Source organism: Oncorhynchus mykiss, chromosome 23, assembly GCF_013265735.2.
Source record: "Oncorhynchus mykiss isolate Arlee chromosome 23, USDA_OmykA_1.1, whole genome shotgun sequence".
Taxonomy (NCBI): domain Eukaryota; kingdom Metazoa; phylum Chordata; class Actinopteri; order Salmoniformes; family Salmonidae; genus Oncorhynchus; species Oncorhynchus mykiss.
Window position 1 is genome coordinate 43,623,455 of NC_048587.1, and position 15,549 is coordinate 43,639,003.

General features: G+C 43.8%; 1 protein-coding gene across 4 annotated transcripts in view; it reads left to right on the forward strand.

Annotated features, from left to right (window-relative positions):
• The window catches only part of adkb (adenosine kinase b), a 287,226-nt gene that overhangs the window by 87,033 nt on the left and 184,644 nt on the right, over window positions 1–15,549 (forward strand). The window lies entirely within an intron of this gene.

Genomic DNA, 15,549 nt, shown 5'->3' on the forward strand with positions numbered 1-15,549 from the left:
CACTTAACCAGCATGGCTACCACAGCATTCTGCAGTGACACGCAATCCCATCTGGCTTGCGATTAGTGGGACTAGCATTATTTTTTCAACAGAACAATAACCCAACACACCTCCAGGCTGTGTCAGGGCTATTTGACCAAAAAGGAGAGTGATGGAGTGCTGCATCAGATGACCTGGCCTCCACAATCACCCGACCTCAACCCAATTGAGATGGTTTGGGATGAGTTGGACCGCAGAGTGATGGAAAAGCAGCCAACAAGGGCTCAGCATATGTGGGAACTCCTTCGGGACTGTTGGAAAAGCATTCCTCATGAAGCTGATTGAGAGAATGCCAAGAGTGTGCAAAGCTGTCATAAGATTCTAAAATTAACATTTTTATTTGCTTAACACTTTTTTTTGTTACTACATGATTCCATATGTGTTATTTCACAGTTTTGATGTCTTCACTATTATTATACAATGTAGAAAATATACAAATAAATAAAACCCCTTGAATGAGTAGGTGTGTCCAAACTTTTGACAGCTACTGTATATGCACACGTGTGTTTAAACACACACACACACATTAGGTTGGAAAGACTGGAGCAGAGGGCAGTAGAAGTGTAGCACCCAATGTGCAGTTTTAGGAGGGTAAATTCCTTTCTGAAGAGAACATCAGCAATAGGTTGCACCAGAGATTTTGATGCCAGTCACCCTTCGGTTGCCGGCTCACTCCCCGCCAATTTCATTTTAACTTTAAAATGTTCACACCCCTAGCTCAGTAGAGTAAAGAAAAACTGAGTATAGTTCAGTACAGTATAGTTCAGTACTGTACAGTTGAGCTCAGTACTGTACAGTAGAGCTCAGTTGTCACGCCCTGACCTTAGAGAGCCTTTTTATTTCTCTATTTGATTAGGTCGGGGTGTGATTTGGGTGGGCATTCTAGTTTTTCTGTTTCTTTGTTGGCCGGGTATGGTTCCCAATCAGAGGCAGCTGTCTATCGTTGTCTCTGATTGGGGATCATACTTAGGCAGCCTGTTTTCCACCTTAGTTTGTGGGATCTTGATTTTGTATAGGTGCTGTGTAGCCTGCAGAACTTTACGTACGTGTTTGTATTTTGTTGTTTTTCTGTGTTCATTTTAATAAAGTAAGATGTTCGCATACTTGGTCTAATTCCTCCAACGAACGTAACAGAAGATCCCACCACAAGAGGACCAAGCAGCATGGCCAGGAGGAGCAGGGATCCTGTGCCCGGGAGAAAAGTGAATGGAGGACATCATGGACATGGGAGGAGGTTATGGCAGGGGACAAGGCTCTACGCACAGTGTCGCCAGTGCGCCTTCACAGCCCAGTGCGTCCTGTGCCAGCGCCCTGCACTTGCCGGGCTAAAGTGAGTATCCAGCCAGGATACTCACTTGTGCCAGCTCTACCCTCCAGTGCGTCACCACGGTCCAATATATCCTGCGCCGGCTCTACGCACTGTGTTCCCAGTGCTCCTCCCCATTGCAGTACGTCCTGTGCCTGCTCCTCGCACTCATCCTGAGGTGCGTGTCACCAGCCCAGGTACCACCAGTGCCAGCCCCACGCACAGAGCTTCCGGTGACAGTTCCCAGTCCAGAGCTTCCGGCGACGTTTCACAGTCCAGAACCTCCAAGGATAGTCCACATTCCGGAACCTCCTGAGATGATCCACGGCCCGTAGCCTCCAGTGATGACCCACGGCCCGAAGCCTCCAGTGGCGACCCACGGCCCGAAGCCTCCAGTGGCGATCCACGGCCCGAAGCCTCCAGTGGCGATCCACGGCCCGAAGCCTCCAGTGACGATCCGTGGCACAAAGCCTCCAGTGATGATCCGTGGCACGAAGCCTACAGTGACATCCGTGGCACGGGGCCTCCAGTGACGATCCATGGCACGAAGCCTCTGGCGACGGTCGGCGGTCCGGTTCCACGGAAGCGGAGGGATCAGCAAAAGGAGCGGGGTCTATGTCCAGAACCAGAGCCGCCACCGAGGCTAGATGCCCACACGGACCCTCCCACATGGAGTCAGGTTTTGCGGCCGGAGTTCGCACCTTTGGGGGGGGGGGGGGGGGGGGGGTACTGTGACGCCCTGACCTTAGAGAGCCTTTTTATTTCTCTATTTGGTTAGGTAGGGGTGTGATTTGGGTGGACATTCTAGTTTTTCTGTTTCTTTGTTGGCTGGGTATGGTTCCCAATCAGAGGCAGCTGTCTATCGTTGTCTCTGATTGGGGATCATACTTAGGTAGCCTGTTTTCCACCTTAGTTTGCGGGATCTTGATTTTGTATAGGTGCTGTGTAGCCTGCAGAACTTTACGTACGTTTTTGTATTTTGGTGTTTTTTGGTGTTCATTTTAATAAAGTAAGATGTTCGCCTACCACACTGCACCTTGGTCTAATTCCTCCAACGAACGTAACATTATAACGTTATACTGTTCTCTTCATTTGATCTAATGTACTATGCTGAAGTATGCTTTACATTTCTTCTCTGTGATCTTCTCTACTGCAACTTTGGTTTGTGACTACTATGAATTCCCATTGTGGCCAATTTCAGTTTTTTTTTTGGTAACTGTTGCCGATTTAGTAGCAAAATGTACCCCCTTTTTCGTGATATCCAATTGCGATCTTGTTTCATCGCAGCAACTCCCCAATGGGCTCAGGAAAGGGCATGTGTCCCCCGAAACATGACCTGCCTAACCGTGCTTCTCAACACCTTCCCGCTTAACCCGGAAGCCAGCCGCACCAATGTGTCAGAGGAAACACCGTTCAACTGGCACCTGGCCCGCCACAAGGAGTCGTTAGAGCTCGATGAGCCAAGTAAGGCCCCTCCTGTCAAACCCTCCCCTAACCCGGATGATGCTGGGAAAATTGTGCACTGCCCTATGGGACTCCCGGTTGTCGGCTGTGACACAGCCTGGGATCGAATCTGGGTCTGTAGTGACGCCTCAAGCACAGCGATGCCTTAGACCACTGCGCCACTTTTTAATCACTTAATAAATAACCAAAATTGTTTTCACTAAAAACACTCATTGGTAGGTCTACCTTGTTTCTTCTCTGAACTTTCATAATCCTCATACTTCATGAAAAAAACACATATCCATGCCTTAATTTCCCCCAAATATTGACTCTTCGCTTTCATTTGACACTAAATGTGATCCTATAAACGTTGGTACTCATGGGTCCTTTTACATGGAAATGACCAGTAGGAATAAAAAATGAGCAAAGAGCTAGGCTGTCAGTGGAAATTTAGCTTAATTACAGTTGGGACAAATTAGGCACCACTGGTCGTACGTCTCATCTTACCCCCCCCCCTGCACCTGCTCAGGGTACTCTGTTAGGGTATAACCTCACTCTGTCTGGTATGCAGGTGTGTTCTACATGTACTCACTCTAACCCCATTTACAATTCACCATGTACCGTTTGTTTGTACGGTCTCTAACCTATTTTCCTCATGTCTTTCACCCCCTGAGTAGCAAATCATCATCCTAACATACTGTAGGCATAAGTCTCATTTCTACCGTTTAATGTCCTTTATCCATGGATCATTATCCATGATTAATTTGCTTTGGGTAAAATCAATTTCGGAACTCGGAGCCCACAGACTTATTCATATTTAGGTTGCCATCGACAGACACCCCGTAGTGATGACAATTGTAAAGATACTCGATAGTCCATGACTCCATGCTGCTGTCACTTACTGACTGGCTTGTTTCAGTAATGAGTATCCTGTTGGCCCAGACCAGTCTCGACACAGCCTGGCTGTCAATCAATGTGACATCTGTATTGTGAGCTGAGTGATGATATGTTGTATCATATACCATCATACTGTTCTTTAAACACTGCTTGAAGTATTGCTTTAATTTCTCTTCCACAATTTAATTTTACCCACCCTCCTTCCCTACGTCCCTCACTCTATATCTTCCACCATCCTTTTTCTCTGTTTCTCTCTCACTCTTGTCTTAGTGGCAATACACACACACACACGGACCACCTATGTGATCAATTATCAAGTGTCCGATTTGTCTTTAATTAGGGTCTACGTATTGAGCTAGCCTGGCTGGGTAGGGGGAGTCTGAGGGGGGAGAAGCCTGGTGTAAACCAACCTCATTACAGTGCAGTGATTCACAACCCAGGAGCACTAATCCCCACAGTGTTTACACCATACATTTGTTTCTGTGGTAACATCGAGTGGAGGAATGGTTTGTCTGTGACAGAGCCAGAGAGACAGGTTTTTTCTTCTCCAGCTTGCTCTTTCTACCCTACTCTCTACTTTATTTTCTCTCTCTCTCGCTCTCTGTAGTTCCCTCTCTCCCCTACACCTCTCTCTTTTCTTTCTTTCACTACCTCCCACTCCTCTGTGCTGCCTAGCTGCTGAAGAGGCTGACTGTCACACTGGTTGGCCTTTTGTTGTGAGTCTGGAGAGGGAGGAAACAGCACAATGTGTCCTAGTTAAAGCAGAGTCCCATCTGCCCAACCAACAACATAATTAGACAATTACGCTGCAAGGATCCCTCATTAATTCCTTTGTGGTGGGCAATTTCACACCACAGAAGGGGTCTCAGTTTATTTTCTTTGCAGTATTTCTAACCATTTACTCCCTGGTCCGGTTGCATGGTAGTGATACTGCAGTATTGTCCTGTAATCAATGGAAATGGAAGTGAGGAAAAGAACAGAGCTGTAATATCTCTATAACCAATCACCCATTACTAATAAATGGAACCTGAATAATGTGCATATGCGTACATGCTTATGACAAGTGTTACAATGCATTATAACCGCATCCTAATGTATTATAGTGGCAGACTTTAGTTCAAGTGTTAGCCTACTGAAAGTTACCCAAGCGGTGTTAGTACATTCATTGACCGGCCCAGGTGAAAACAAATCTGAAGCAGTTGGCAAGAAAGTCTGCCTTGCTGGCATCTGACTGAACAAGCTTCTCTTGACTTAATGGACCTACCCCCAATTAACGGCTCACAGAATAGGTCTGCGGTGAGGAGTTTAGTGACTGACTTAGCAACCAGCCATTCATCCATTCTTCTATCCACAGTTCATTAACATAGACTAATACCACCAGCTTTGAGAAAAACACTTGTGTAGGGCCTACATGGGAAAAGGCCCTTAACATTGATAAAGTGGTAACATTACATAAAGACTTCAATACACACTTATGTACTGGTTATGACATCCTTATGTTGGTGCTCTTCAAATTCCAATTTACATAGGTAAATGTGAGACAGCTAGGGGTTAATCAATTAGCTGACTGGACATTGTGGGGTTTGATGTAGCACAGAAACCCTCCCTCTCCTGTCCTATAATACTGTATCTAGGTAATCTTCCTGATAGCTTAACAATGATGACTTAACAAAAGTAAAAATCTCTTCTTGGCAGTCACTAGTAAGAAGGTAACTACTGCTAAATGGTTGTTGAATAAATCTCCCATGTCAAAGTGTGGATATAGCCTATGCATTGTGAATTATGTAGCCAAGGATAGACTGTATGGAACGATAGACTTTTGAACAGAAAGTAAGTGTTATATTGAGGTCGTTATATGAGATCGCTCTTGCTGCTGGTGAGTCTCTGATCCACCTCTACGCAGACGACACCATTCTGTATACTTCTGGCCCTTCTTTGGACACTGTGTTAACAACCCTCCAGGCAAGCTTCAATGCCATACAACTCTCCTTCCGTGGCCTCCAATTGCTCTTAAATACAAGTAAAACTAAATGCATGCTCTTCAACCGATCGCTACCTGTACCTACCCGCCTGTCCAACATTACTACTCTGGACGGCTCTGACTTAGAATACGTGGACAACTACAAATACTTAGGTGTCTGGTTAGACTGTAAACTCTCCTTCCAGACCCATATCAAACATCTCCAATCCAAAGTTAAATCTAGAATTGGCTTCCTATTTCGCAACAAAGCATCCTTCACTCATGCTGCCAAACATACCCTTGTAAAACTGACCATCCTACCAATCCTCGACTTTGGCGATGTCATTTACAAAATAGCCTCCAATACCCTACTCAACAAATTGGATGCAGTCTATCACAGTGCAATCCGTTTTGTCACCAAAGCCCCATATACTACCCACTATTGCGACCTGTACGCTCTCGTTGGCTGGCCCTCGCTTCATACTCGTCGCCAAACCCACTGGCTCCATGTCATCTACAAGACCCTGCTAGGTAAAGTCCCCACTTATCTCAGCTCGCTGGTCACCATTGCATCTCCCACCTGTAGCACACGCTCCAGCAGGTATATCTCTCTAGTCACCCCCAAAACCAATTCTTTCTTTGGCCGCCTCTCCTTCCAGTTCTCTGCTGCCAATGACTGGAACAAACTACAAAAATCTCTGAAACTGGAAACACTTATCTCCCTCACTAGCTTTAAGCACCAACTGTCAGAGCAGCTCACAGATTACTGCACCTGTACATAGCCCACCTATAATTTAGCCCAAACAACTACCTCTTTCCCTACTGTATTTTATTTATTTATTTATTTTGCTCCTTTGCACCCCATTATTTTTATTTCTACTTTGCACATTCTCCCATTGCAAATCTACCATTCCAGTGTTTTACTTGCTATATTGTATTTACTTTGCCACCATGGCCTTTTTGCCTTTACCTCCCTTATCTCACCTCATTTGCTCACATCGTATATAGACTTGTTTATACTGTATTATTGACTGTATGTTTGTTTTACTCCATGTGTAACTCTGTGTCGTTGTATGTGTCGAACTGCTTTGCTTTATCTTGGCCAGGTCGCAATTGTAAATTAGAACTTGTTCTCAACTTGCCTACCTGGTTAAATAAAGGTGAAATAAAAAATAAATAAATAAAATATTGGTATGGGAAGAAATGGATTGTGTTACATTGGTGTGGGAAGAAACACTTAGAGGTACAGTAACGGCCAAAATAAAGGAAACACCAACATAAAGTGTGTTAATAAGGCATTGGGTCCCTTGAACCAGAACAGCTTCAATGCACCTTGGCATAGATTCTATATCTGGAACTCTGTTGTTGGGATGCAACACCATTCTTCCACAAAAAAAAGTATAATTTGGTGTTTTGTTGATGGTGGTGGAAAACGCCGTCTCAGTCGCTACTTCAGAATCTCTGGTAAGTGTTCAATTGGGTTAAGATCTGTTGACTGAAATACACACACCCTTTAAACCCCCTATGTTGCTTTGAGACCCGATTTCAAAGTCAATTGTTGTTGGCCTATGATTTATACCAGCTCATCACTTATTGCTGTTCCTTTATTGTTGGTCATTTTAAAAACCAATTAAACAGATGACGTAAGCAGTGTCAGGTAGCCTAGTGGTTAGAGCGTTGGGCCAGCTACCCAAAGGTCGCTGGTTCGAGTCCATGACCCAACAAGGTAAAACATTGGTTGATGTGCCCTTGAGCAAGGCACTTAACCCTAATTGCTTCTGTAAGTCGCTCTGGATAAGACCGTCTGCTAAATGACTCAAATGTATGTATTCGGCATTATTAGATATTCTAAATGTTGTAACGTTCAAATAGTATTTTTAATGCGAAGATCAACCTCCAGGCAAATAATTATAGTTTGTTTATGTACAAAATGATCTGCTATGTCTAAATAGGCAATGACCCGTTTGGCGTTTGACCAAAGAGCACCATGTTATTACAAAGTGGGGTGTAACTTCCTGGTGCCAATCACTTTGTGCTGCTGTTGCACTTGTGCATTTCTACCATTGGCAGATGTTCCCTGTTTCTACTGAGATCCTTTTAACACAAACCTGTTGGGGAATTCCTATCATTAACAATTAAACACACGCACATGAGCATGCATACTCGCACGCATGGACAGGCATGCACGCACAGAGGCATACAGGCACACACACACACCAAGATCCTTTTTTTAGGATGAACGTAAAGTGGGATTTGACTATGTTCCTACTCTGCTGTCTTCCAAATATTTAATCTATCTTCTTGCCTAGCTGAAGGATCAAGGCTATAGATTTCCTCCTGCTGAAAGACGCATTATCCTGTGACATTATCAGAGTCAGAGTTTCAGTAGTTAAAATGGATGTGAGATGTTCCGACCATTGTGACTAAAAATGTATTGGTGTTGTGATGTTCGCAGAGATGACCTTGATTCTTTTGATGAATGCCATTGTACTGTTCCATTCTGAATGTATTCTGCACCTGTTCGGAGTGTATTCTACACCAGTTCTGAGTGTATTCGACACCTGGGCATATACTATAGCTGGGTTATATAAATATATTGAACAAAAATATAAAACGCCGGTTGTGATACAGCCTGGAATATAACCAGGGTCTAGCACGCAGATGCAGTGCCTTAGACCGCTGTGCCACTCGGGAGCCCCAGAAATATAAACGCAACATGTAGAGCGTTGGTCCCATGTTTCATGAGCTGAAATAAAAGATCCTAGAAATGTTCCATATGCACAAAAAGCTTGTTTCTCAAAAATGTTGTGCACAAATTTGTTTCCATCCCTGTTGGTGAGCATTTCTCCTTTGCCAAGATAATCCATCCACCTGACAGGTTACATTCCCCCAAGACAAACTCAAAATGTCGCTCACAACAAAGGGAACTACCAAAGAAAATCACTTACCACCAAACAAAACAGAAAGGGGTTCTGAAAGGCACCCATGTGGGCACTCAGTGAGAAATGCTCACTAACAGGGATGTAAACAAATTTGTGCACGTTATGAGAGAAATAAGATTTTTGTGCATATCGAAAAATGTTAGGATCTTTTAATTCAGCTCATGAAACATGGGACCAACCCTTTACATGTTGCGTTCATAGTTTTGGGGCTCCCGAGTGGCGCAGCGGTCTAAGACACCATCTCAGTGCTAGACCCTGGTTCAATTCTAGGCTGTATCACAACCGGCCGTGATTGGGAGTCCCATAGGGCGGCACACAATTGGTGGAGCGTCGTTAGGGATTGGCTGGGGTAGGCCCTCATTGTAAATAAGAATTTGTTCTTAACTGACTGGCCTAGTTAATTAAATTAAATAAAACATACAGTGCCTTGCGAAAGTATTCGGCCCCCTTGAACTTTGCGACCTTTTGCCACATTTCAGGCTTCAAACATAAAGATATAAAACTGTATTTTTTGGTGAAGAATCAACAACAAGTGGGACACAATCATGAAGTGGAACGACATTTATTGGATATTTCAAACTTTTTTAACAAAAATTGAAAAATTGGGCGTGCAAAATTATTCAGCCCCCTTAAGTTAATACTTTGTAGCGCCACCTTTTGCTGCGATTACAGCTGTTAAGTCGCTTGGGGTATGTCTCTATCAGTTTTGCACATCGAGAGACTGACATTTTTTCCCATTCCTCCTTGCAAAACAGCTCGAGCTCAGTGAGGTTGGATGGAGAGCATTTGTGAACAGCAGTTTTCAGTTCTTTCCACAGATTCTCGATTGGATTCAGGTCTGGACTTTGACTTGGCCATTCTAACACCTGGATATGTTTATTTTTGAACCATTCCATTGTAGATTTTGCTTTATGTTTTGGATCATTGTCTTGTTGGAAGACAAATCTCCATCCCAGTCTCAGGACTCCATCAGGTTTTCTTCCAGAATGGTCCTGTATTTGGCTCCATCCATCTTCCCATCAATTTTAACCATCTTCCCTGTCCCTGCTGAAGAAAAGCAGGCCCAAACCATGATGCTGCCACCACCATGTTTGACAGTGGGGATGGTGTGTTCAGGGTGATGAGCTGTGTTGCTTTTACACCAAACATAACGTTTTGCATTGTTGCCAAAAAGTTCAATTTTGGTTTCATCTGACCAGAGCACCTTCTTCCACATGTTTGGCGTGTCTCCCAGGTGGCTTGTGGCAAACTTTAAACAACACTTTTTATGGATATCTTTAAGAAATGGCTTTCTTCTTGCCACTCTTCCATAAAGGCCAGATTTGTGCAATATACGACTGATTGTTGTCCTATGGACAGAGTCTCCCACCTCAGCTGTAGATCTCTGCAGTTCATCCAGAGTGATCATGGGCCTCTTGGCTGCATCTCTGATCAGTCTTCTCCTTGTATGAGCTGAAAGTTTAGAGGGACGGCCAGGTCTTGGTAGATTTGCAGTGGTCTGATACTCCTTCCATTTCAATATTATCGCTTGCACAGTGCTCCTTGGGATGTTTAAAGCTTGGGAAATCTTTTTGTATCCAAATCCGGCTTTAAACTTCTTCACAACAGTATCTCGGACCTGCCTGGTGTGTTCCTTGTTCTTCATGATGCTCTCTGCGCTTTTAACGGACCTCTGAGACTATCACAGTGCAGGTGCATTTATACGGAGACTTGATTACACACAGGTGGATTGTATTTATCATCATTAGTCATTTAGGTCAACATTGGATCATTCAGAGATCCTCACTGAACTTCTGGAGAGAGTTTGCTGCACTGAAAGTAAAGGGGCTGAATAATTTTGCACGCCCAATTTTTCAGTTTTTGATTTGTTAAAAAAGTTTGAAATATCCAATAAATGTCATTCCACTTCATGTGATTGTGTCCCACTTGTTGTTGATTCTTCACAAAGAAATACAGTTTTATATCTTTATGTTTGAAGCCTGAAATGTGGCAAAAGGTCGCAAAGTTCAAGGGGGCCGAATACTTTCGCAAGGCACTGTATGTGGGTGCCCAATGAAGATTGGCAAAGCCACAAGTAAGGGGTTCTAAAAAACACCCCCCACCATGGATGCCCACTAGGTTTGCTTCCAAAAAGACAAACTCAAAGAAAAACCCACACCAACTTAGGATAGGGAGTAAAATAATTTGGAATAAAACCAACAGGGCAAACCAAAACTCAGGCTTCTTTCAAAATGATTTAGGTTGAGCTTGAAATTGTACCTCAGTTGACGTGAAGTGTAGGTCTCCCAACATCTCTCAAGCTGAACTGGAGCACTGGGCCAGCCACTCCTAAATAGCACCTGGGCCAACACCGTTGAAACACCTTCCCACTAACGACATGGAAACCAGCGCAGGTGTAACACATAATGACTGACGAGGTGACAACAATCTGTGCACCCTACGTTCTAAAATGCTATATGTGCTAAAAGTCCAACATAAAAGGAAAAAAAACAAAACCTGTAACAGATTAAAACAGCATAATCATTACACAGGTGCACCTCATGCTGGGGACAATAAAAAGTCTATCTGAAATGTGCAGTTTTGTCACACAACACAATGCCACAGATGTCTCAGGTTTTGCGGGAGAGTGCAATTGGTATGCTGACTGCAGGAATGTCCACCAGAGCTGTTGCCAGATAATTTAATTTCTCTACCATAAGACACCTTCAATGTCATTTTGGAGAATTTGGCAGTACATCCAACTGAACTCACAACCTCAGACCAGCTGTAACCACGTCAGCCCAGGACCTCCACATTTGGCTTCACCTGCAGGATCGATCTGGCTGAGACCAGCCACCCGGACAGCTGATGAAATTGAGGAGTATTTCTGTCTGTAATAAAGCACTTTTGTGGGGAAAAACAAATTCTCATTGGCCGGACTTGGCTTCCCAAGTGGGTGGGCCTATGTCCTCCAAGGCCCACCAATGACTGCGCCCCTGCCCAGTCAGGAAATCCATAGATTAGGGCCAAATTAATTTATTTCAATTGAATGATTTCCTTAAATGAACTGTAACTCAGTAAAATCTTAGAAATTGTTGCATGTTGGGTTTTACATTTTTGTTCAGTATACACAAATCAAATAAAATGTTATTGGTCACATACACGTGCTTAGCAGATGTTATTGCAGGTGTATCGAAATGCTTGTGTTTCTAGCTCCAACAGTGCAGTAATATCTAACATTTTCACCAAATATACCTAATACACACAAATCTAAGTAAAGAAATGGAATTAAGAATATATAATTATATGGACGAGCAATGTCAGAGTGGCATAGACTCTAATACAGTAGAATAGGATGGAATACAGTATATACATATGAGATGAGTAATGCAAGATATGTAAACATTGTTAAAGTGACTAGTGTTCCATTATTAATGTGGCCAGTGATTTCAAGTCTATATATATATATACCTTGTCAGCTCGGGGGATTTGAACTTGCAACCTTACGGTTACTAGTCCAATGCTCTAACCACTAGGCTACCCTGCGCCTGATGACCCTATCTCGAGTCCATCAGACTGTTAAACAGCAATCACTGGCACATTAGAGGCTGCTGCTGCCTATACATATATATATATATATATAGGCAGCAGCAGCCTCTAATGTGCCAGTGATTGCTGTTTAACAGTCTGATGGACTCGAGATAGGGTCATCAGGCGCAGGGTAGCCTAGTGGTTAGAGCATTGGACTAGTAACCGTAAGGTTGCAAGTTCAAATCCCCCGAGCTGACAAGGTACAAATCTGTCGTTCTGCCCCTGAACAGGCAGTTAACACACTGTTCCTAGGCCGTCATTGAAAATAAGAATTTGTTCTTAACTGACTTGCCTAGTTAAATAAAGGAAAAATAAAAGATTGAAGCTGTTTTTCAGTCTCTTGGTCCCAGCTTTGATGCACCTGTACTGACCTCGCCTTCTAAATGGAAGCTTGGTGAACAGGCAGTGGCTCGGGTGGTTGTTGTCCTTGATGATCTTTTTTGCCTTCCTGTGACATCGAGTTCTGTAGGTGTCCTGGAGGGCAGGTAGTCTGCCCCGGTGATGCGTTGGGCAGACCGCAACACCTTCTGGAGAGCCCTGCGGTGCAGTTGCCGTTCCAGGCAGAGATACAGCCCGACCGGATGCTCTCAATTGTGTATCTGTAAAAGTTTGAGAGGGTTTTAGGTGCCAAGGCCAATTTCTTCAGCCTCCTGAGGTTGAAGAGGCACTGTTGTGCCTTCTTCACCACACTGTCTGTGGGTGGATAATTTCAGTTTGTCAGTGATGTGTACGCGGAGGAACTTGAAGCTCTCCACCTGCTCCACTGCAGTCCAGTCAATGTGGATATGGGGGTACTCCCTCTGCTGTTTCCTGCAGAGAGAGGTTGGGGTCAGAGCCAGGTTCAGCCACAGTATAGTAGTTTCTACTGTTGTTATATAATAATGGTTCCTGTAGCCTGTACAGTGCACTACTGTTATTAGTCTTAGACAAGATGAGCGGTTCCAGTAGTTGTAAAGTGAATTCAGTGTTTATTGAACTCGTTGGCCTCACTTGTTGGTGTGTTATGTATAGACTGAGACCCTACATCCACTAGCTAGCACTGAGAAAACTGTATTTAAATTGTGTAATGTTATTTATGCTATGTTGATATTACCTTGGTGCTTCTTTCTGAAAGCAGTCTTTTGTCGGTCTGTACACATCCAGTGTGAGAGCAAGACTCTCAGTGGTGTTGACTGAAAACTCATTGAACCTTCAGGGCCAAAGCTGACAGGGGCTGCATAGGTGTGTGTGGTATGTTTGCGGTGTGTGTGTGTGGTATTTGAGAGAGAGTGTGTGTGTGTGTGTGAACAGCCTATCCTGTTCCCTGAGTCTGAGCCCCTTCACATTTTAGTGAATGTAGTGCGGAGCTGCTTGCTCCAAAATTGGTTTGCTTTTTACCTCATAAGGAAAGTTGGCTTCGTCTACAGCCGCTCCTCTCCAAACAGTGTGTGTGTGCGCACGCGTGCATGACCAGAATCGTCTCCCTGTGCCCCACTTTGAGGTTTTGGTTTCACATGAAAATGTACTGTATGTGTGTGTTTACACTATAGCGATACAAATATATGAACTGTATTCAGATACTTTATAGGCCTACTGTTTATGATATGAAAACCGTTCAGACACTGTTGGTCGATATGAGAATCATTCCGGTAATAGTCTATTTAATAGGCTATGGGCTCAGTCAGGTGAGTCGGCCCTGCCTAGAGACCAACACTTAAAGATTATTGCAGTACGGTAATTTCCAAAAGAGAACGGCATTCAAAATTTGAGTTTGAGTGAGATCGGATTCGGTTTCTGGCGGATTGCAGAGAGGCGTCTTGGCACATGGAACAATGTCTAAATAGTATTCACATTTTTCATTCTAGATGGATTTGACTGGAGTATATTGTCCTGCAGTCTAGCTTTGGCTACCGACCTGTCAAAAAAGAGGCTCAGACACAGAGTTTCAGCATATTAACTTTACTGGCATAAAGGGTGTTGTATCTGGCAAGGTGAATAGGCCATTTTGAGAGATGTTTTGATGTAACATATATGGAGCGGTACATCTGCCTCAGTCCTTGGTGTTTCTCTCTAACCTGCAAAGTGTTAAATAGCCCTGTAATATTTTCCTATTTTCTTATGGCTTTATAAATCACGCAGCATACTAAGGCTTCATCCTAAATGCTACCCTATTCCCTACATAGAGCTCTGGTCAAAATTAGCGCACTACTTATTGGCCCTGGTCAAACGTAGTGCACGATATAGGGAATAGGGTGCCATTTGGGACGCACGTCAAATCATTAGTATGGATGGAATCCAGAGGTCTAATGGCAACCAGGCTGCTCTCAAGTCACTTTGTTATTACAGCAATCCCAGCGAAAGTAAAGGGGGGTAACTGGGTCTGAAAATGTACATTTGATTTATAGAGCAGCTTGAATTTATGTCCAACTTTCTATTTTAGTCTGTAAGAGCGCTGAATTGATCTTTGCCCAATTTCTCACTGAGAGGCCCGCAACATCTGGAAGTGGGAACATCTTTGTATCGAATAGACATAGTTACTACTACTCCTCGTCCTTTGGGTGGTTCTGTCTCTCTCTCTCTCGCTCTCTCTTTCACACTCTCTCATTCTGAAGCACCAGGAATTTACACCTGTTGAGGATATAGCTTTACTATGTCTGTTGTATTGGATTCAAGTCTGTCTGGGTTCTCTGAGAAGGTATCAGATGCTAATACTGCATATAATAAACGGTTTCTGGGGAGGAGACGTGGGGAGCAACAGGTCACACTGTAACTCTCCGTCTAAGCCATTCGCCCGGGCCCATATTCAGAGCCTCTCAGAATAGGAGTGCTGATCTAGGATCAGGTCACCCCATTTATTCATTATGATTTAAAAGCTAAACCTGATCCTGGATCAGTACTCTGAGGCGCTTTGTGAATGCAGGCCCTGAGCTGCTGTCACATTTCATATTAGGTCTAGTAGTGCAGAAGTGAAGCTGTAAAGCTTAGTCTTGATTAGCACTGCTTTATATTGTTAACTGCTACTTGATAGTATCAGTATCCTCTGTGTTTGACCGGCAGTACGGCGGAGATATAAATAACTTTTATTTGCACCGGCTAAAGTGCTTTTATTTATTGCAAGTTCTCAAACAGGATGTTCACGAGGATGTGAATATACTGCTCGCTGTCTCTCTCCCCGTCTCCAAGCCGAGCGTGCAATTTAATCCTTGAACACCGTATCCTCCTCGCGTTATCTACATGAAGCGATGATATGTGTATCATTCTTTATGGTTTCATAATAACTGCCTTCTTTTTCAAAGCTGGTACAGTTGCCATGCGGTTATTTATCACTGCTTGGTTCACGGAGATTAATGAACCATAACTTTTTCTGGCAGAGTCGAACCCCGCCTGGCATACCCATTGGTTGCGTCACAAGA